Source organism: Triticum dicoccoides, chromosome 2A, assembly GCF_002162155.2.
Source record: "Triticum dicoccoides isolate Atlit2015 ecotype Zavitan chromosome 2A, WEW_v2.0, whole genome shotgun sequence".
NCBI classification, from domain to species: Eukaryota; Viridiplantae; Streptophyta; class Magnoliopsida; order Poales; family Poaceae; genus Triticum; species Triticum dicoccoides.
The window spans coordinates 608,631,833-608,656,577 of record NC_041382.1 but is presented as its reverse complement, the minus strand read 5'-3'; positions in this window follow the sequence as shown (position 1 = coordinate 608,656,577).

Sequence of the window (24,745 nt, the reverse complement as noted above, 5' to 3'; positions counted from 1 at the left end):
CCCCCGCCACCACCACCAACCCCGCCGCCGCAGCCCCGCCTCCCGAGTCGCGCCGCCGCCGCCCCTCGACGTGCCCCGCCGCCGAAGCCCCATACCGCCGGAGCCCGCGCCTCGCCGGATCCGATGAGGTAGCCGCCGCCGCCGGTTTTCTCTAGAAAACCGATTCGGGTTTTTTTAAACCCTAGTTCGTTTTCTAGATCGGTTCGCCGGTTTTTTCCCGGTTCTTCTATTTAGCGTACGTTCGTCCGTACGATCGTTTTAACGAACGGTTTTTGCTCGTTAGTTACAGACAACGAACGCTCGTTCGTTAGTCTGTTCGTCAGTTTTCTTTTTCTTGGATTTTTTCTGTGATTATTCTCGATCGTGATTTCTGATCCGATTTTCGTTTCAGTTTATCTTTTCGCTCGTTTATCAGAATCAGGCGATTCAAGCGCCTAGATCTTCGTCTCGAGACCCTCTTTCTGTTTAACCAACTTAAACAAGATTTTGATATTGTAAATTTGACTCTAGTTTAGATTAATAAATGGATCTTGTTTCTTTCGCCGTTTGAGTTTTGTTGCTCCATTCGATTTGATTCTTTTTGCAAACCGGAGTTCTTAAGTTGAACTTTTTGGTCAATCTCTCTTATTTGAGTTTTGCTCGTGCTTATTTGCTTGTTAGCTTATGTATGCTATTGTTTGTTTGCGATAGAATTCCAGGAGTGCGAAGCGTGCTACTACACGTCCCTAGGTTTCGCGGATCGTCAACAAGGCAAGTAACACATTGATCATACTCTTTCCATACCCAGTTTTTACGCATTAGTTCAATCCTCAAACATTGCATGATTAGGATGTCATTAACATGTGGGTTGGGAAGTTGTTGATGAGGCAGAACCTATTGCCCTGTTACATTCAAACCCTTGGGAGTTACTTCTACGCGTTGCTTATATTATTGCTATGCTATGCTCGTAGATGTGGTTTGGGTGAGTGAAATCCATGATAGATGTGAGATTGTTAATTAATGGTTCAACTTAAGGTGGCAACTTGAATACACATCTGGGTGGATTGAGGCACCTCGAGAACCCACTATTGCTTGTATTTTTTTGGAAATCTCGGGGTTCCGTGTGATTTTCCTATGGACCGCCACCCAGGCTCAAAGGGAACTATGATGATTCATGCTAGAAACTTTCGTGTGCAGCCACAAGCTATTATGGGCTCTAGCATAGTTGAGTAAGTTACGTGAAGCTCTCGAAGAGGTAGATCAGCAAGTAGTGGGTTGTAGGTTTGGTATGGTCTGCCCGGAGTAGAGAGTTAATGTTTCTGAAAGACTGTGTCCCGGTCACCCGTTTCTCAAACATCACGTAGTGCGAGAAATCCAACGGAGGCGATCGAGTCTTGTGGGGAAAAGTGCGCAAACCTCTGCAGAGTGTACAATCTAATCATGGTTAGCTGTGTCCCCGATTATGGAGAATCTTGAGTATCTAGTACTTGGAGTATCTTAAGTATCTCATCACTCTTAATTAATATTGTTGGGTTGTTAATTACTTTAATTGGGATTGAGTTGGAGGAACCTTCTCAATGATGTTTCAACTACCATGATAGTTAAGTTAAAATATATTCCTTTGTGGTAGGGAAAAATTGGCTTTTCGCAAAAACTATAACCATAGAGCTTTCCACCAGCGAAATATGCATGTAGTGATAGCATTATTCTGTTCTTGTTGTACTGTGTTATATTGCCAACATATTCCATGTGCTGACCCGTTTTCGGGCTGCAACGTATTATGTTGCAGACTTTTCATACGAGGAGTAAGGTTCGTTAGGTCGTTGCCGTGCAGCTCAGCTATGCCGTTGGAGTTGATGGACTCACTTTATCTTCCAAGCCTTCCGCTATTATCGTATTAGATGGCCTTAAGCCATATTTATTGTAGTAAGTTCTCTTTTGAGACATTCAATGTAATAAGTGTGTGATTGCTACTCTGTTATAAATCCTTTGAGTACTATGTGTGTCAGCATTACCGATCCAGTGATGACACTGAAGCACAGAGACTTGACCGTCTGAGGTCGGTTCGCTATAAGATGGTATCAGAGCACACGCTAAGTGTAGGAAACGACCACTAAGATAAACCCTAGGTCACTCTTCTCTACTCATTTCTGACTTCTCTCCATTTTCTACTCTTTAGGATGGCAGAGATGAAGAACAAGTTTGCGCAACCGGATGAAGACACACCCTTTGGACGCCACTTGAAGGAAGTCACTAGGTACTTGAACATTGGAATACCAAGCTTCACTGGGACGTACAACGCCACCTTACCAGAAGAGGAGCGCTGGATGATTCAAGTACAAGTTCCAGGAAGGACGTTCTCGCCAACCTCTAAGCCCATAGAGTTTTCTTTTGAAGTACCCACCTATAGTCTAGGCAAGAGCATGGCAGCCCACATTATGATGGGACGCACTGGAGAAGTCTACAACAAGGATCTTAAGGACACTATCTACCAGATATGTGGGCGCCGAGACGAGCAATGGGAGATGATCAGCACCAAGAAGGACAGATCCATTGCAGCATTCATCCAGGAGCTAAACCAGCACATTCGACGTCAGGAGAACTAGATGTGCGCAGACATGATGGACTTGAAGAAGTCGAAGACTAGGATCATCGAGCTGGAAGAAGAACTCAAGTTTACACGTGATGGATATGAGGAGGAAATTAAGACACTATTGGAGAAGAATGACGACCTGGTAAAGACGATCGGAGTATTCATGGGAGATCCAGCGCCGGGAAGAGAAGACGGCGATTCCACTTGCCCGGACAACTACATCATCATCGACAACACCGACTCCGACCCTAGTGATGATGACTATGAAGACGAAGCTGGAGCAGACATCATGGAGTCTTCCACTGGTCAAAATTTCTAGATGACCACCAAATGATTAGTAGTATTTCTCCCCCCATGTAATTAGTAGTAGTGAGCACCTTTCGATAGTTCTAGACCGCTTGTATGCCCTTGCTTGATTGATTGAGTGAAATGTTTGTTTTTGTCTCATGTGCATATGGGTAGTGCCTTCTCATTAGACCCCTTTTCTATTATGATCTCTTCCATCTAAACCCATCAGATGCCTCCGAGACGTGACACCGGATTTGCCTTCCCACCGGAGCTCACTCAGTTGATCTAGTAGCAGAACACCTTGATGCAATTGCTAGTTCAGAACCAAGGCAACAACAACAACAACCCGCCTCTAGTTGACAACCTAGCCCGTTTTCTGAGGTTACACCCGCCAGTGTTTTCCAGTAGAACCGAGCTTATAGTTGCTGATGATTGGTGATACGTCTCCAACGTATCTATAATTTTTTATTGCTCCATGCTATATTATCTACTGTTTTGGACTATATTGGGCTTTATTTTCCACTTTTATATTATTTTTGGGACTAACCTATTAACCGGAGGCCCAGCCCAGAATTGCTGTTTTTTGCCTATTTCAGTGTTTCGAAGAAACGGAATATCAAACGGAGTCCAAACAGAATAATCCTTTCTGGAACGTGATTTTCTTCCCGAACAAGACCCAGGAGACTTGGACCCTACGCCAAGGAAGCCCCGAGCACCCTCGTGGTCCCACCGAAGCTCCACCGACGTACTTCTTCCTCCTATATATATCCACGTACCCCCAAACGATCAGAACAGGAGCCAAAAACCTAATTCAACCGCCGCAACTTTCTGTATCCACGAGATCTCATCTTGGGGCCTGTTCCGGAGCTCCGCCGAAGAGGGCCGTCATCACGGAGGGCTTCTACATCATCATAGCCTCTCCGATGAAGTGTGAGTAGTTTACCTCAGACCTTCGGGTCCATAGTTATTAGCTAGATGGCTTCTTCTCTCTTTTTGGATCCCAATACAAAGTTCTCCCCCTCTCTTGTGGAGATCTATTCGATGTAATCTTCTTATTTTTACGGTGTGTTTGTTGAGACTGATGAATTGTGGGTTTATGATCAAGTCTATCTATGAATAATATTTGAATATTTTCTAAATTCTTTTATGTATGATTGGTTATCTTTGCAAGTCTCTTCGAATTATCTGTTTGGTTTGGCCAACTAGATTGGTAGTTCTTGCCATGGGAGAAGTGCTTAGCTTTGGGTTCGATCTTGCGGTGTCCTTTCCCAGTGACAGAAGGGGCAGCAAGGCACGTATTGTATCATTGCCATCGAGGATAACAAGATGGGGTTTATTTCATATTGCATGAATTTATCTCTCTACATCATGTCATCTTGCTTAAAGCGTTACTCTATTTTTAACTTAATACTCTAGGTGCATGCTGGATAGCGGTCGATGAGTGGAGTAATAGTAGTAGACGCAGAATCGTTTCGATCTACTGGTCACGGACGTGATGCCTATATACATGATCATGCCTAGATATTCTCATAACTATGCTCAATTCTGTCAATTGCTCAACAGTAATTTGTTCACCCACCATAGAATACTTATGCTCTTGAGAGAAGCCATTAGTGAAGCCTATGGCCCACGGGTCTATTCTCAACATATCAATCTCCATCACTTTAATCTTGCTTTGTTTTTACTTTGCCTTTTACTTTTCACTTTGCATCTTTATACCAAAAATACCAAAAATATTATCTCTATCAGATCTCACTCTCGTAAGTGACCGTGAAGGGATTGACAACCCCTAATCGCGTTGGTTGCGAGTAGCTATCGTTTTGTGCAGGTACGAGGGACTTGAGCGTGGCCTCCTACTGGATTGATACCTTGGTTCTCAAAAACTGAGGGAAATAGTTACGCTACTCTGCTGCATCATCCTCTCCTCTTCGGGGAAAACCAACGCAAGCTCAAGAGGTAGCAATTGGCTATGGCGTATTGGAAGAGAGTTGACCACCGTAGGTCGCACAGATGCTGAGAAGGTGCGCTTTGCCGCACATCAATTGGATGGACCAGCAGCCTCATGGTGGGAGAATTACACGGCCACTTTCCCCATAGCCAATGTCACTTGGGACCAGTTTCAGCAAGCTTTCCGCACAGCCCATGTCTCAACTGGAGCTATGAATATGAAGAAGCGCGAGTTTCACAACTTACGCCAGGGAAACCGTACTGTGGCTCAGTACGTGGATGAGTTTAGCAAGTTATCTCGCTATGCCCCTGATGATGTGGCCACAGATGCCGCGAAGCAGGAGAAGTTTATGGAAGGGCTGAATAATGAGATGAGAATGCAGTTGATGGTAGGAACCTTCAACAATTACCAGGAGTTGGTAGATAAGGCTCTTATGATTGAAGGGAAGCAGTAGCAGATTGAGAGCCGTAAGAGGAAGTATGGACAAGGAAGGTATAACTCAAGAGCTCAGCAGAAGCCTCGCCTAACCCCGAACTTGGGAGGACTTGTTCATAACCATGGAGGTCATAACCACGCCGGAGGAGGTTCGCATAACCACAATGGTTCTAAGAATGGGAATGGAAACGAAACTAACAACAATCAGAACCGCCCCAATCCAGCCACACACGCCAAAAGAGATCTAAGTCACGTTACTTGCTTTAAGTGCGGGAAGACTGGACACTATGCCACGGAGTGCCCTGAAGGGAAGAATGGAAACGGAAATGGGAGCGCTGGGAAGAATCCAAATCCATTCAACAAAGGACAAGTGAACCACGTTAACGTGGAGGAGGTTGAAGAGCATCCAGACACGGTTATAGGTAAGTTTTTGGTTAAGTCATTTATCGCTCTTGTTCTTTTTGATACTGGTGCATCGCATTCAGACATATCAAGGGGATTCATGGATAAGTTTAAAATACCAACCCAAAACCTTAGGACCCCTCTTTTAGTGAGTTCACCTGGAGCAGAGTATATGGCTAGTCGATGGTGCGACCAGATACCCCTAACCATTGGCACCCATGTTTTTCCGTCCGACCTAATTATCTTGGAGTCACAAGGATTGGATGTGATATTAGGTATGGACTGGATGTCAAAGTATGGAGGAAGCATTGACTGTGCTAGTAAGTCGATTTATCTCACCACCCCGGAGGGAAAAAGGATTAAGTATGTATCTAGGAATCTGCCTAGAAGGAGTCAAGTGAATACCCTCACGGGAGTTGTTCAGGAGGAAGTGCTTGTAGTGAAGGATTACCCGGATGTTTTCCTAGAGGAGTTACCAGGCATGCCACAGGATGTAATAAGTGTGTGATTGGTACTCTGTTATAAATCCTTCGAGTACTGTGTGTGTCAGCATTACCGATCCAGGGATGACACTGAAGCACAGAGACTTGACCCTTTGAGGTCGGTTCGCTACAGAGGGGGACCCACCTGGCCACAAGGGTGGGGGGTGCGCCCTACCCCCCAGGGCACGCCCCCCTTCCTCGTGGGGCCCCAGTTGGCTCTCCGATGGCCATCTTCTGCTATATGAGATCTTTCATCGAGGAAAAATCATAAGCAACCTTTCGGGACGAAACTCCGCCGCCACGAGGCGGAACCTTGGCGGAGCCAATCTAGGGCTCCGGCAGAGCTGTTCTGCCGGGGACACTTCCCTCCGGGAGGGGGAAATCATCACCATCGTCATCACCAATGCTCCTCTCATCGGGAGAGGGCAATATCCATCAACATCTTCACCAGCACCATCTCCTCTCAAAACCCTAGTTCATCTCTTGCATCCAATTCTTGTCTCCAAGTCCGGGATTGGTACTAGTAGGTTGCTAGTAGTGTTGATTACTCCTTGTAGTTGATGCTAGTTGGTTTATTTGGTGGAAGATCATATGTTCAAATCCTTTATGCATATAAATACCCCTCTGATTATGAACATGAATATGCTTTGTGAGTAGTTACGTTTGTTCCTGAGGACATGGGAGAAGTCTTGCTATTAGTAGTCATGTGAATTTGGTATTCGTTCGATATTTTGATGAGATGTATGTTGTCTAGCCTCTAGTGGTGTTATGTCAACGTCGACTACATAACACTTCACCATTATTTGGGCCTAGAGGAAGGCATTGGGAAGTAATAAGTAGATGATGGGTTGCTAGAGTGACAGAAGCTTAAACCCTAGTTTATGCGTTGCTTCGTAAGGGGCTGATTTGGATCCATATGTTTCATGCTATGGCTAGCTTTACCTTAATACTTTTGTTGTAGTTGTGGATGCATGCAATAGAGGTTAATCATAAGTGGGATGCTTGTTCAAGTAAGAACAGCACCCAAGCACCGGTCCACCCACATATCAAATTATCAAAGTACCGAACACAAATCATATGAACGTGATGAAAACTAGCTTGACGATATTCTCATGTGTCCTCGGGAGCGCTTTTCTCTATATAAGAGTTTGTCCAGGCTTGTCCTTTGCTACAAAAAGGATTGGGCCACCTTGCTGCACTTTATTTACTTTTGTTACTTGTTGCTCGTTACAAATTATCTTATCACAAAACTATCTGTTACAACTTATTTCAGTACTTGCAGAGAATACCTTGCTGAAAACCGCTTATCATTTCCTTCTGCTCCTCGTTGGGTTCGACACTCTTACTTATCGAAAGGACTATGATAGATCCCTTATACTTGTGGGTCATCACACTTCACCATTGTTTGGGCCTAGAGGAAGGCCTTGGGAAGTAATAAGTAGATGATGGGTTGCTAGAGTGACAGAAGCTTAAACCCTAGTTTATGCGTTGCTTCGTAAGGGGCTGATTTGGATCCATATGTTTCATGCTATGGTTAGGTATACCTTAATACTTCTTTTGTAGTTACGGATGCTTGCAATAGGGGTTAATCATAAGTGGGATGCTTCTCCAAGGAAGGGCAGCACCCAAGCACCGGTCCACCCACAGACCAAATTATCAAAGTAACGAACACGAATCATATGAGCATGATGAAACTAGCTTGATGATAATTCCCATGTGTCCATGGGAGCGCTTTTCTCTATATAAGAGTTTGTCCAGGCTTGTCCTTTGCTAAAGGGATTGGACCATCTTGCTGCACCTTATTTATTTTCATTACTCGTTACCCGGTAGAAATTACCTTATCACAAAACTATCTGTTACCGATAATTTCAGTGCTTGCAGAGAATACCTTACAGAAAACCGCTTGTCATTTCCTTCTGCTCCTCGTTGGGTTCGACACTCTTACTTATCGAAAGGACTACGATAGATCCCCTATACTTGTGGGTCATCAAGGTGACCAACCGAGTGGCGACGCGCCGGGCTGTCGAGTGGTGATGAGGTGACCAACCGAGTGGCGACGCGCGGGGCGGCCGAGTGGTGATGAGGTGAGCAACCGAGTGGCGACGCGCGGGGCGGCCGAGTGGTGATGAGGTGACCAACCGAGTGGCGACACGCGGGGTGGCCGAGTGGTTATGAGGTGACCAACCGAGTGGCGACGCGCAGGGCGGCCGAGTGGTTATGAGGTGACTAACCGAGTGGCGACGCGTGATACGTCTCCAACGTATCCATAATTTTTGATTGCTCCATGCTATATTATCTACTGTTTTGGACTGTATTGGACTTTATTATTCACTTTATATTATTTTTGGGACTAACCTATTAACCGGAGACCCAGCCCAGAATTGCTGTTTTTTGCCTATTTCAGTGTTTCGACGAAACGGAATATCAAACGGAGTCCAAACAGAAAAATCCTTTTTGGAACGTGATTTTCTTCCCGAATAAGACATAGGAGACTTGGACCCTATGCCAAGGAACGCCGGAGGCGGTCACGAGGGTAGGGGCGCGCCCCCTGCCTCGTGGGCCCCTCGACGCTACACCGACGTACTTCTTCCTCCTATATATATCCACGTACCCCCAAACTACCAGGGACGGAGCCAACAACCTAATTCCACCGCCGTAACTTTCTGCATCCACGAGATCCCATCTTGGGGCCTGTTCCGGAGCTCCGCCAGAAGGAGGCCGTCATCACGGAGGGCTTTTACATCATCATAGCATCTCCGATGAAGTGTGAGTACTTTACCTCAGACCTTTGGGTCCATAGTTAGTAGCTAGATGGCTTCTTCTCTCTTTTTGGATCTCAATACAAAGTTCTCCCCCTCTCTTGTGGAGATCTATTCGATGTAATCTTCTTCTTTTTGCGGTGTGTTTGTTGAGACCGATGAATTGTGGGTTTATGATCAAGTCTATCTATGAATAATATTTGAATATTTTCTGAATTCTTTTATGTATGATTGGTTATCTTTGCAAGTCTCTTCAAATTATCCGTTTGGTTTGGCCAACTAGATTGGTAGTTCTTGCCATGGGAGAAGTGCATAGCTTTGGGTTCGATCTTGCGGTGTCCTTTCCCAGTGACAGAAGGGGCAGCAAGGCACGTATTGTATCGTTGCCATCGAGGATAACAAGATGGGGTTTATTTCATATTGCATGAATTTATCTCTCTACATCATGTCATCTTGCTTAAAGCATTACTCTGTTTTTAACTTAATACTCTAGATGCATGCTGGATAGCGGTCGATGAGTGGAGTAATAGTAGTAGATGCAGAATCGTTTCGATCTACTGGTCACAGACGCGATGCCTATATACATGATCATGCCTAGATATTCTCATAACTATGTTCAATTCTGTCAATTGCTCAACAGTTCCATCACTTTAATCTTGCTTTGTTTTTACTTTGCCTTTTACTTTTCACTTTGCATCTTTATACCAAAAATACCAAAAATATTATCTCTATCACATCTCACTCTCGTAAGTGACCGTGAAGGGATTGACAACCCCTAATCGCGTTGGTTGAGAGTAGCTATCGTTTTGTGCAGGTACGAGGGACTTGAGCGTGGCCTCCTACTGGATTGATACCTTGGTTCTCAAAAACTGAAGGAAATACTTATGCTACTCTGCTGCATCATCCTCTCCTCTTCGGGGAAAACCAACGCAAGCTCAAGAGGTAGCAATTGGCTATGGCGTATTGGAAGAGAGTTGACCACCGCAGGTTGCACATATGCTGAGAAGGTGCGCTTTGCCGCACATCAATTGGATGGACCAGCAGCCTCATGGTGGGAGAATTACACGGCCACTTTCCCCATAGCCAATGTCACTTGGGACCAGTTTCAGCAAGCTTTCCGCACAGCCCATGTCTCAACTGGAGCTATGAATATGAAGAAGCGTGAGTTTCACAACTTACGCCAGGGAAACTGTACTGTGGCTCAGTACGTGGATGAGTTTAGCAAGTTATCTCGCTATGCCCCTGATGATGTGGCCACAGATGCCGCGAAGCAGGAGAAGTTTATGGAAGGGCTGAATGATGAGATGAGAATGCAGTTGATGGTAGGAACCTTCAACAACTATCTAGAGTTGGTAGATAAGGCTCTTATGATTGAAGGGAAGCAGCAGCAGATTGAGAGCCATAAGAGGAAGTATGGACAAGGGAGGTATAACTCAGGAGCTCAGCAGAAGCCTCGCCTAACCCCGAACTCGGGAGGACTTGTTCATAACCATGGAGGTCATAACCATGCCGGAGGAGGTTCGCATAACCACAATGGTTCTAAGAACGGGAATGGAAACGAAACTAACAACAATTAGAACCACCCCAATCCAGCCACACCCGCCAAAAGAGATCTAAGTCACGTTACTTGCTTTAAGTACGGGAAGACTGGACACTATGCCACGGAGTGCCCTGAAGGGAAGAATGGAAACGGAAATGGGAGCGCTGGGAAGAAGCCCAATCCATTCAACAAAGGACAAGTGAACCACGTTAACGTGGAGGAGGTTGAAGAGCAGCCAGACGCGGTTATAGGTAAGTTTTTTGTTAAATCATTTATCGCTCTTGTTCTTTTTGATACTGGTGCATCGCATTCAGACATATCAAGGGGATTCATGGATAAGTTTAAACTACCAACCCAAACCCTTAGGACCCCTCTGTTAGTGAGTTCACCTGGAGCAGAGTATATGGCTAGTCGATGGTGCGACCAGATACCCCTAACCATTGGCACCCATGTTTTTCCGTCCGACCTAATTATCTTGGAGTCACAAGGATTGGATGTGATATTAGGTATGGACTGGATGTCAAAGTATGGAGGAAGCATTGACTGTGCTAGTAAGTTGATTTATCTCACCACCCCGGAGGGAAAAAGGATTAAGTATGTATCTCGGCATCTGCCTAGAAGGAGTCAAGTGAATACCCTCATGGGAGTTGTTCAGGAGGAAGTGCTTGTAGTGAAGGATTACCCGTATGTTTTCCCAGAGGAGTTACCAGGCATGCCACAGGATGTAATAAGTGTGTGATTGCTACTCTGTTATAAATCCTTCGAGTACTGTGTGTGTGTCAACATTACCGATCCAGGGATGACACTGAAGCACAGAGACTTGCCCGTTTGAGGTTGGTTCGCTACAGAGGGGGACCCACTTGGCCACAAGGGTGGGGGGCGCGCCCTACCCCCCAGGGCACGCCCCCCTTCCTCGTGGGCCCCCAGTTGGCTCTCCGATGGCCATCTTCTTCTATATGGGATCTTTCATCGAGGAAAAAATCATAAGCAACCTTTCGGGACGAAACTCCGCCGCCACGAGGCGGAACCTTGGCGGAACCAATCTAGGGCTCCGGCAGAGCTGTTCTGCCGGGGACCCTTCCCTCCGGGAGGGGGAAATCATCACCATCGTCATCACCAATGCTCCTCTCATCGGGAGAGGTCAATCTCCATCAACATCTTCACCAGCACCATCTCCTCTCAAAACCCTAGTTCATCTCTTGCATCCAATTCTTGTCTCCAAGTCCGGGATTGGTACTAGTAGGTTGCTAGTAGTGTTGATTACTCCTTGTAGTTGATGCTAGTTGGTTTATTTGGTGGAAGATCATATGTTCAGATCCTTTATGCATATTAATACCCCTCTGATTATGAACATGAATATGCTTTGTGAGTAGTTACGTTTGTTCCTGAGGACATGGGAGAAGTCTTGCTATTAGTAGTCATGTGAATTTGGTATTCGTTCGATATTTTGATGAGATGTATGTTGTCTAGCCTCTAATGGTGTTATGTCAACGTCGACTACATAACACTTCACCATTATTTGGGCCTAGAGGAAGGCATTGGGAAGTAATAAGTAGATGATGGGTTGCTAGAGTGACAGAAGCTTAAACCCTAGTTTATGTGTTGCTTCATAAGGGGCTGATTTGGATCCATATGTTTCATGCTATGGCTAGCTTTACCTTAATACTTTTGTTGTAGTTGCGGATGCTTGCAATAGAGGTTAATCATAAGTGGGATGTTTGTTCAAGTAAGAATAGCACCCAAGCACCGGTCCACCCACATATCAAATTATCAAAGTACCGAATGCAAATCATATGAACGTGATGAAAACTAGCTTGACGATATTCTCATGTGTCCTCGGGAGCGCTTTTCTCTATATAAGAGTTTGTCCAGGCTTGTCCTTTGCTACAAAAAGGATTGGGCCACCTTGCTGCACTTTATTTACTTTTGTTACTTGTTGCTCGTTACAAATTATCTTATCACAAAACTATCTGTTACAACTTATTTCAGTACTTGCGGAGAATACCTTGCTGAAAACCGCTTATCATTTCCTTCTGCTCCTCGTTGGGTTTGACACTCTTACTTATCGAAAGGACTACGATAGATCCCTTATACTTGTGGGTCATCACACTTCACCATTGTTTGGGCCTAGAGGAAGGCATTGGGAAGTAATAAGTAGATGATGGGTTGCTAGAGTGACAGAAGCTTAAACCCTAGTTTATGCGTTGCTTCGTAAGGGGCTGATTTGGATCCATATGTTTCATGCTATGGTTAGGTATACCTTAATACTTCTTTTGTAGTTGCGGATGCTTGCAATAGGGGTTAATCATAAGTGGGATGCTTGTCCAAGGAAGGGCAGCACCCAAGCACCGGTCCACCCACATACCAAATTATCAAAGTAACGAACATGAATCATATGAGCATGATGAAACTAGCTTGACATAATTCCCATGTGTCCTTGGGAGCGCTTTTCTCTATATAAGAGTTTGTCCAGGCTTGTCCTTTGCTAAAGGGATTGGACCATCTTGCTGCACCTTATATATTTTTATTACTCGTTACCCGGTAGAAATTACCTTATCACAAAACTATCTGTTACCGATAATTTCAGTGCTTGCAGAGAATACCTTACAGAAAACCGCTTGTCATTTCCTTCTGCTCCTCGTTGGGTTCGACACTCTTATTTATCGAAAGGACTACGATAGATCCCCTATACTTGTGGGTCATCAAGGTGATCAACCGAGTGGCAACGCGCGGGGCAGTCGAGTGGTGATGAGGTGACCAACCGAGTGGCGACGCGCGGGGCGGCCGAGTGGTGATGAGGTGAGCAACCGAGTGGCGACGCGCGGGGCGGCCGAGTGGTGATGAGGTGACCAACTGAGTGGCGATGCGCGGGGTGGCCGAGTGGTTATGAGGTGACCAACCGAGTGGCGACGCGCGGGGCGGCCGAGTGGTTATGAGGTGACCAACCGAGTGGCGACGCGTGAGACGTCTCCAACGTTATCTATAATTTTTGATTGCTCCATGCTATATTATCTACTGTTTTGGACTATATTGGGCTTTATTATTCACTTTTATATTTTTTTGGGACTCACCTTTTAACCGGAGACCCAGCCCAGAATTGCTGTTTTTTTTCCTATTTCAGTGTTTCGAAGAAACGAAATATCAAACGGAGTCCAAATAGAAAAATCCTTTTTGGAACGTGATTTTCTTCCCGAATAAGACACAGGAGACTTGGACCCTACGCCAAGGAACGCCGGAGGCGGTCACGAGTGTAGGGGGCGCGCCCACCCCCCTAGGGCGTGCCCCCTGCCTCGTGGGCCCCTCGACGCTCCACCGATGTACTTCTTCCTCCTATATATATCCACGTACCCCCAAAATACCAGGGACGGAGCCAAAAACCTAATTCCACCGCCATAACTTTCTGTATCCACGAGATCCCATCTTGGGGCCTGTTCCGGAGCTCCGCCGGAAGGAGGCCGTCATCATGGAGGGCTTCTACATCATCATAGCATCTCCGATGAAGTGTGAGTAGTTTACCTCAGACCTTCGGGTCCATAGTTAGTAGCTAGATGGCTTCTTCTCTCTTTTTGGATCTCAATACAATGTTCTCCCCCTCTCTTGTGGAGATCTATTCGATGTAATCTTCTTTTTGCCGTGTGTTTGTTGAGACTGATGAATTGTGGGATTATGATCAAGTCTATCTATGAATAATATTTGAATCTTCTCTGAATTCTTTTATGTATGATTGGTTATCTTTGCAAGTCTCTTTGAATTATCCGTTTTGTTTGGCCAACGAGATTGGTAGTTCTTGCAATGGGAGAAGTGCTTAGCTTTGGGTTCGATCTTGAGGTGTCCTTTCCCAGTGACAGAAGGGGCAGCAAGGCACGTATTGTATCGTTGCCATCGAGGATAACAAGATGGGGTTTATTTCATATTGCATGAATTTATCTCTCTACATCATGTCATCTTGCTTAAGGCGTTACTCTGTTTTTAAATTAATACTCTAGATGCATGATGGATAGCGGTTGATGAGTGGAGTAATAGTAGTAAATGCAGGCAGGAGTCGGTTTACTTGTCACGGACATGATGCCTATATACATGATCATACCTAGATATTCTCATAACTATGCTCAATTCTGTCAATTGCTCAACAGTAATTCGTTCACCCACCGTAAAATACTTATGCTCTTGAGAGAAGCCAACTAGTGAAACCTATGGCCCCCCGGGTCTATTCTCATCATATCAATCTCCATCACTTTTATTTTTCTTTGTTTTTACTTTGCCTTTTACTTTTACTTTGCATCTCTATACCAAAAATACCAAAAATATTATCTATCAGATCTCACTCTCGTAAGTGACCGTGAAGGAATTGACAACCCCTAATCGCGTTGGTTGCTAGGAGCTCTTTGTGTTGTGTAGGTACGAGGGACTTGCGCGTGGCCTCCTACTGGATTGATACCTTGGTTCTCAAAAACTGAGGGAAATACTTACGCTACTCTGCTGCATCATCCCTTCCTCTTCAGGGAAAACCAACACAAGCTCAAGACGTAGCAAGAAGGATTTCTGGCACCGTTGCCGGGGAGTCTACGCAAAAGTCATCACACCAAGTACCCATCACAATTCCTATCTCCCGCATTACATTAGTTGCCATTTGTCTCTCGTTTTCCTCTCCTCCACTTCACCCTTGCCGTTCTATTCGCCCTCTCTTTCTCCTTCTCCTTCTCCTTCTTCGTTCGTTTTTTTTGCTTGCCTTTTGTTTGCTCGTGTGTTGGATTGCTTGTTTGTCGCGATGGCTCAAGATGCTACCAAATTGTGTGATTTCACCAATACCAATAATAATGATTTCCTTAGCACTCCGATTGCTCCTCTTGCCAACACTGAATCTTGTGAAATCAATGCTGCTTTGTTGAATCTTGTTATGAAAGATCAATTCTCCGGCCTTCCTAGTGAAGATGCCGCTACTCATCTAAATAGCTTCGTTGATTTATGTGATATGCAAAAGAAAAAAGATGTCGATAATGATGTCGTCAAATTGAAGCTATTTCCTTTTTCACTTAGAGATCGTGCTAAAGCTTCATTTTCGTCGTTGCCTAAAAATAGTATTGATTCATGGAACAAGTGCAAAGATGCTTTTATCTCTAAGTATTTTCCTCCCGCTAAGATCATCTCTCTTAGAAACGATATTATGAACTCTAAACAACTTGATCATGAACATGTTGCACAAGCTTGGGAGAGAATGAAATTAATGATACGTAATTGCCCTACTCATGGTTTGAATTTGTGGATGATTATACAAAAAATTTATGTCGGATTGAATTTTGCTTCTAGAAATCTTTTAGATTCGGCCGCGGGAGGCACTTTTATGGAAATCACTTTAGGAGGTGCTACTAAACTCCTAGATAATATTATGGTTAATTATTCTCAATGGCACACTGAAAGATCTTCTAATAAAAAAGTGCACGCGATAGAAGAAATCAATGTTTTGAGTGGAAAGATGGATGAACTTATGAAATTATTTGCTACTAAGAGTGTTTCTTCTGATCCTAATGATATGCCTTTGTCTACTTTGATTGAGAATAATAATGAATCTATGGATGTGAATTTTGTTGGTAAGAATAATTTTGGTAACCACGTGTATAGAGGGAATTTTAATCCTAGGCCTTATCCTAGTAATCCTTCTAATAATTATGGAAACCTATAACAACTCTTATGGAAATTATAATAAGATGCCCTCTAAATTTGAAAGTAGTGTTGAAGAGTTTATGATTTCACAAAAGAATTTTAATGCTTTGCTTGAAGAGAAATTACTTAAAGTTGATGATTTGGCTAGGAACGTTGATAGAATTTCTCTTGAGATTGATTCTTTAAAGCTTAGATCTATTCCTCCTAAGCATGATATCAATGAGTCTCTCAAAGCCATGAGAATTTCCATTGATGAGTGCAAGGAAAGAACCGCTAGGATGCGTGCTTCCAAAGATGCCTTTATTAAAGCATGTTCTTCCAATGCCTATGAAAATCAAGATGAAGATCTAAAAGTTATTGATGTGTCTCCCATCAAATCCTTGTTTTGCAATATAAATCTTGATGAAACTGAATATGATCTTTCCTTACCTAGAAGGCGTTCTAAAAATTTGGAGTATTTAGATCTTGATGATGAAATTGATGAAAGTGGGATTGAAAGAAATAAAACCCTAGATGTTGCTAAACCCACTCTATTGGATTTCAAGGAATTTAATTATGAAAGTTGCTCTTTAATTGATTGTATTTCCTTGTTGCAATCCGTGCTAAATTCTCCACATGCTTATAGTCAAAACAAAGCCTTTACCGAACATATTGTTGATGCCTTGATGCAATCTTATGAAGAAAAACTTGAGTTGAAAGTTTCTATCCCTAGAAAAATCCATGATGAGTGGGAACCTACTATCAAAATTAAAATTAAAGATCATGAGTTTTATGCTTTGTGTGATTTGGGTGCTAGTGTCTCTACTATTCCCAAAACTTTGTGTGATTTGCTAGATTTCCGTGATATTGATGATTGCTCTCTAAACTTGCATCTTGCGGATTCCACTATTAAAAAAACTATGGGAAGAATTAATGATGTTCTTATTGTTGCAAATAGAAATTATGTCCCCGTAGATTTTATCGTTCTTGATATTTATTGCAATCCTTCTTGTCCTATTATTCTTGGTAGACCTTTCCTTAGAACGATTGGTGTGATTACTGACATGAAGGAAGGAAACCTTAGATTCCAATTCCCCCTAAATAATGGTATGGAACACTTCCCAAGAAAGAAAATAAAATTTCCATATGAATCTATCATGAGAGCCACTTATGGTTTGCCTACCAAAGATGGCAATACCTAGATCTATCCTTTCTTTTATGCCTAGCTAGGGGCGTTAAACGATAGCACTTGTTGGGAGGCAACCAAATTTTATTTTAGTTTTTTACTTTTTGCTTCTGTTTAGGAATAAATATTTGTTCTAGCCTATGGTTAGATTTGTTTTTGTGTTTTAATTAGTGTTTGTGCCAAGTAAGACCGCTAGGATAACCTATGGTAATAGTAATTTGATTCTGCTGCAGAAAACAGAAACTTTGCGTGCACGAAAATAATTACGATAAATCACAGCAACGTGATTTTTAGTTTATTCTTTTTGCTGTATATCAATAAACAAATTATCTAGAACTTCCTATTTTGTCTGAATTTTTCACGTTCCAGAAATTGGCGTTAGTTACCGATTACTACAGACTGTTCTGTTTTTGACAGATTCTGTTTTTCGCGTGTTGTTTGCTTATTTTGATGAATCTATGGTTAGTAAAATAGTTTATAATCCATAGAAAAGTTGGAATACAGTAGGTTTAACACCAATATAAATAAAGAATGAGTTCATTACAGTACCTTGAAGTGGTGTTTTGTTTTCTTTCGCTAACTGAGCTTATGAGATTTCTGTTGAGTTTTGTGTTGTGAAGTTTTCAAGTTTTGGGTGAGTTCTTTTGATGAATTATGGAACAAGGAGTGGCAAGAGCCTAAGCTTGGGGATGCCCATGGCACCCCCAAGATAATCCAAGGACACCAAAAAGTCAAAGCTTGGGGATGCCCCAGAAGGCATCCCCTCTTTCGTCCACTTCCATCGGTAATTTACTTGGAGCTATATTTTTATTCATCAACATGATATGTGTTTTGCTTGGAGCGTCTTGTATTATTTGTGTCTTTGTTTGTTAGTGTGCCACAATCATCCTTGCTGTACACACCTTTTGAGAGAGCCATACATAAATTGGAATTTTATAGAATACTCTATGTGCTTCACTTATATCTTTTGAGCCATGTAGATTTGCTCATTGTGCTTCACTTATATCTTTTGAGCTATGTAGATTTGCTCATTGTGCTTCACTTATATCTTCTGAGCATTATAATTTTGCTCTATGTGCTTCACTTAGATCTTTTAGAGCATGGTGGTGGTTTGTTTTAAAGAAACTATTGATCTCTCATGCTTCACTTAAATTATTTTGAGAGTTCTTAATAGCATGGTAAATTGCTTAATAATAATATGCTTGGTATTCAAGATTTGTGAAACTTTCTTTTGAGTGCGTTGAATACTAAGAAAAGTTTGATGCTTGATAATTGTTTTGAGATATGGAGGTGATAATATTAAAGTCATGCTAGTTGAGTAGTTGTGAATTTAAGAAATTATTGTGTTAAAGTTTGTGATTCCCGTAGCATGCACGTATGGTAAACGTTATGCAACAAATTTGAAACATGAGATATTCTTTGAGTGTCTTCCCTTGTGTGGAGGTCAGGGGCGCGCGATGGTTAACTCCTACCAACCTCCCCCCTAGGAGCATGCGCGTAGTGCTTTGGTTTTTGATGACTTGTGGATTTTTGTAATAAGTATATGAGTTCTTTATGACTAATGTTGAGTCCATGGATTATACGCACTTTTTTCCCATCCTTACACCATTGCTAGCCTTTCTAATACCATGCACTTTTCGCCGGTATCATACACCCACCATATACCTTCCTCAAAACAGCCACCATACCTACCTATCATGGCATTTCCATATCCATTCCGAGATATATTGCCATGCAACTTTCCACCGTTCCCTTTATTATGACGCGCTCCATCATTGTCATATTTGCTAGCATGATCATGTAGTTGACATAGTATTTGTGGCAAAGCCACCATTCATAATTCTTTCATACTTGTCACTCTTGATTCATTGCATATCCCGGTACACCGCCGGAGGCATTCATATAGAGTCATACTTTGTTCCAGTATCGAGTTGTAATCATTGAGTTGTAAATAAATAGAAGTGTGATGATTATCATTCAATAGAGCATTGTCCCAAAAAAAGGCCAAAGAAAAAAAAGAAGGCCCAAAAAAAGAAAATAAATAAAAAGGGGCAATGTTACTATCCTTTTTTCCACACTTTTGCTTCAAAGTAGCACCATGATATAGCGAGTCTCATATATTGTGCTTCAAAGTAGCACCATGTTCTTCATAATAGAGAGTCTCTTGTTTTGTCACTTTCATATACTAGTGGGAATTTTTCATTATAGAACTTGGCTTGTATATTCCAACAATGGGCTTCCTCAAATGCCCTAGGTCTTCATGAGCAAGCAAGTTGGATGCACACCCACTTAGTAGCATTTTGTTGAGCTTTCATACATTTATAGCTCTTAGTGCATCCGTTGCATGGCAATCCCTACTCACTCACATTGATATCTATTAATGGGCATCTCCATCTTCTCCTTTTTGTCTTCTCCACAACCACCATATTCTATTCCACATATAGTGCTATGTCCATGGCTCGCGCTCATGTATTGCGTGAAGATTTATAAAGTTTGAAAATTCTAAAGTATGAAACAATTGCTTGATTAAAACCGGGGTTGTGCATGATTTGAGTATTTTTGTATGACGAAGATGGAGCATGACTAAACTATATGATTTTGTAGGGATGAACTTTCTTTGGCCATGTTATTTTGAGAAGACATAATTGCTTAGTTAGTATGCTTGAAGTATTATTATTTTTATGTCAATATGAACTTTTGTCTTGAATCTTTCGAATCTGAATATTCATGCCACAATTAAGAATATTTGCATTGAAATTATGCCAAGTAGCACTCCGCATCAAAAATTCTCTTTTTTATCATTTACCTACTCGAGGACGAGCAGGAATTAAGCTTGGGGATGCCTGATACGTCTCCAACGTATCTATAATTTTTTATTGCTCCATGCTATATTATCTACTGTTTTGGACTATATTGGGCTTTATTATTTACTTCTATATTATTTTTGGGACTAACCTATTAACCGGAGGCCCAGCCCATAATTGCTGTTTTTTTGCCTATTTCAGTGTTTCGAAGAAACGGAATATCAAACAGAGTCCAAACAGAAAAATCCTTTTTGGAACGTGATTTTCTTCCCGAATAAGACACAGGAGACTTGGACCCTATGCCAAGGAATGCCGGAGGCGGTCACGAGGGTAGGGGGCGCGCCCACCCCCCTGGGGCCGCCCCCCTGCCTCGTGGGCCCCTCGACGCTCCACCGACGTACTTCTTCCTCCTATATATATCCACGTACCTCCAAACTACTAGGGACGAAGCCAAAAACCTAATTCCACCGCTGTAAGTTTCTATATCCACGAGATCCCATCTTGCACTAGTGCAGAACCGGCCAAGAGCACCGGTTCGTAACGCCCTTTAGTGCCGGTTCTGTAACCGGCACTAAAGTGTGGGCACTAAAGCCCCCCCCCCCTTAGTACCGGTTCAGCACGAACCGGCGCTAAAGTGCCACCACGTGGCACGAGCCAGCTCCGGGGGCAGGGAGCCCTTTAGTACCGGTTGGTGAAACCAACCGGTATTAAAAGGTTGGGGTGGTTTTGGGTTTATGATTTCTTTTTCATTTAATTTTGTGTTTTCCATTTAATTCTTTTTCGTTTGCTGGTATTTTACGATACTACACATTGTACACGTTATGCATATATATAAATAGAATTTCTAGTAGAACTGATCATATATATATATATCATCAAATGTCTCACAAACTAGCATATTAATTCACACATACACACATGTATAGCTATATACAATTTCTCCTACATGTTGCCTTCGGAGCCAGTGGCATTAGCCTAATTGGTGCCTTCGGAGCACGATGACAATTAGAAGTGGTTCATGGGGGCGGTAGCGGGTAATGGTATTCTCCCTTCGGATCTATGACCTGGTCGAGCAAAAATCCCGCTATTTCCTCTTGAAGTGCTTGTACGCGCTCCATTGGTAGGAGCTTCTCCCGCACCTCTGTGAACTGTTAAGAAGGAGATCAATATGCATGTGTATTAGTTGTGTGACTACATATCGATAATGGTGTAAAAATTGTGAGTAGTGTTCTGACAAACGTACCCATTCCTGTCTTTGAGATCTGCTCCTTTCGGACGTCATCATGTGAATGTTCTCGCAAACGCAGTATGCACACAGATCAGTCCCCGGCGCCTGCTTCAGGGCCTTTACGAGAATGGAATTTGATCAGATAATAATTAATCAAGCATGATAATTAAAGAGAAGGCAGCTAGCTAGCTAGTACTACTTAATTACTTACCTTGGGTCGATACCATCTCAGTCTTTGTTTCCATTCGCCTGGAGTGACGCTGATGAACCTTGCCCAAGCCCTGCCCGCCGACAAAGAAAATGAATAAATGGGTTATTAAATAGTTCATATCAGGAAATGACGAATTACTAAATAGGCCGAGATATATAGTTAATAATGATTGAAATTACATGTTGACTATCCCAAACAAGATGGTGTAGTCACTTTGTTTTTTAAGTAGTGAGTCCAGTAGTTCAACTGTTCCGGCGTCAACTTTAATGATACACAAGATCCAGTGAAATCTGCATGCACACACGTTTGCATGTCTTAATTAAGCGGGCATATGTATGCAAAAACATGTAGCTAGCTAGTAGGCAAAAACAGAGAATTTGTAGTACAAGACAGTGTTACTCACTGGAAGTTGTAAGGAAGTAGTATATCTTCATTGTATTTGAGGCGCTTCAAGAACTCTAGCATGCTGTCCTCTACATGCTTTTCATGATATGTATCTATTTTCCATGTGTATTCATTAACGGTGTTTGGGTCAATGAACCCAATGCCATAGCGTCCACCTTTTTTCATTTCATACATCTTCATCCTGCATAATACCACAGAAAAGAATATAGTGAGGATAATTACAGGTAATGATTGATCAAAAGGATCACTACAGCTAGCTTGAGACTTAAATTACAGAAAGAAATCACTTACAGACAATAGCAACTGACGATAGATTTGTCGAGTGCGTCTTGATTGTATAACTGAAACAGTTCATTATACTCAACGGCCACAACTTTCTGATGGTACTAATGATCCTTCTTGACTTCCACCATGAGGGACTCTCGATTGGAAATCTTGGTAATGTCCATGTACCATTGATGCAATTCATACATACTCGTTGGGAGCTTCTTGACCTCGTCTGGCTTGACCAAAGGTTGGCCCCGGACATATTTCCGTTTTATTTCCTCCTCTGTAAGCACAGGCATGGGCTCGATCTCAAGGAGTTGTCCAACAGTGATCTTGAGGATTTCAGCCTGCGTTATATGCTCCTTGGTTATTACCACATCGCCCACCTCAGGAACTTAAACTGTTTGCCCACAATAATATTGGGCGCGCGTACTCTTACGTGTTGTTGGCACAACAAGCGAGGGGATCGATTGCGCCGCCTGTTCTCCAGCTGGGGAACGGTTTTACCACATTTTTTGACAGCTGCTTGTTGTTTGCTCGAGCTCAAGCTCGCCTCCTTCTATAGACGTGCTCGATTTAACTTCCTGATGTGGCGCTCATAGTCTGTGTCAACAGGCTTGGGAGCTGGTGGTTGAGCCATACGAATGAAGTGGCCAATCTTTTCCTCAGGCACTTTCTCCCTTGGAGGCGGTGGCGGTTTCGGTCCAAAATGGGCGTCCACTTCTGCCCGCACTATGGCATTGGTTTGCTCCTCGGTCCTGTCGTAAGCCCTCTGAGGAAGATCAGTGAGGCTTGGACCATATTTATATCGCTTGCCTCCGCCTGTACTTCCTGTACTACCTCGACTCGTACCGCTATGCACCATAGCTGCGGGGTGTCTCTTCTGCGATTGCTGAGGCGGCGGAGACGACTGACGGGGCTGAATTGGACGAGGAGGAGTGGCCTGAAGCTGTGCCGGACTTGGAGGAGGAGTGGCCTGAAGTTGTGCCGGACTTGGAGGAGGAGTGGACGTCTGACGTTGTGTCGGACTTGGAGGAGGAGTGCCCTGACACTTTGCCAGACTTGGAGGAGGAGGAGTGGCCTCACGCGTTGGTGGACTTGGAGGAGCGGGAGTCCGCTGACTCGGTGGCGGACTTCGACGAGGAGTCGGGTGATGCGGTGTCGGTGGCCTTCGAAAGATGATGCAATCCTTTCTCCATAGGATGACACGATGTATGGCCTCTTCCAATGTGTGCTCGTCATCACCTCCAGGAATGTCAAGTTGTAGCCCCGAATAAGGGTCCACCACCTCATCAACCAAGACACGAGCATAGCCCGCTGGAATCGGGTTGCAATGGAAGGTTGCCTCGGAGGGGATTTGTAAAAGCAACGGCGTCCGCCACCTTCATGGATATGTTCTTCATTTTGAAGTGTAGCTCGCAGTTAGTGTTCTCCATGATGTCATCCACGGGGTATCTATCCAGCATTGCATCGCCCGGGGCGGAACCCACGCTGCTTCTCGGCATGGATGGGGCGGTGTTATCCAATGCTGGATCATCCGCTAGCCGCTTCAGCTGCTGAGACCCCCTTTGCTGGCTAAGTGAGTCGATCTGCTCCTGTTGCCGCTGGAATTTGACTGCCAAGTCCGCGTGCTTTGATTCTAGGCCTTGAAGGCGTTCATAGTCTAGCTTCCTCTGCTCCTCCTCCATCTTCCTCTTCTTCTCCTCTGCAATCTTCCTTCTCGCACGGGTTCTGTAGTCGGTGTTCCAGTCCAAAAAACCCCTCATACCACGGAATAGCGCCCTTGCCTCGTGTTCTTCCCGGGTGTTCAGGATTTCCCAGGGCACGCGTAAGCTCGTCGTTCTCTCTGTTGGGCTGGAACACCCCCGATCGAGCCTCTTCTATTGCAACAAGTATCGCATCGTCGGCTCCGTTCAGACATGCCTTCGTCGAAACTTTGCCAGTCTTCGTGTCCAACTCCCCCCATGCGCATAGAACCAAGTCCTGCACCTGGGGGGCCAGCTCCTAGTAACCGGAGTGACACCTGCATCCTCCATCTCTTTCTCAGACTTATCCCACTTAGGCATTGCCATCGCGTAGCCACCTGGCCTCAGCTTATGGAACTTATTCTTTTTTTCGGCATTCTTCTTGTTTATTCTCGACCGTTCCTTAGCTAATTATGAATCCTTGAATTTCATGAAATTATCCCAATGAGCACTTTGCTTCTCTAGTGTTCCCTCGAATACTGGAGTCTTCCTTCCTCCCTTGACGTACTTGTCCCATTCACGATTCTTGTGGTTCTTGAATGCAACCGCCATCTTCCTAAGAGCAGCGTCCTTGACTTTCTGCACATCTGCTTCTGTGAAATGATCTGGTAGGGTAAAATGTTCCATGAGAGTATCCCAAAGCAGACCTTTTTGTCTGTCATCGACAAAAGTAAGATCTGGACGTGGCTTTGCTAGCTCTCTCCATTCTTGAAGGGAGATCGGGAGTTGGTCCTTCACAAGAACTCCACACTGACGAACGAACTTGTCCGCAATCTTCTTCGGCGCTAATGGTTCGCCATTAGGTCTGATTGCCTCGATATTGTACTTTACGC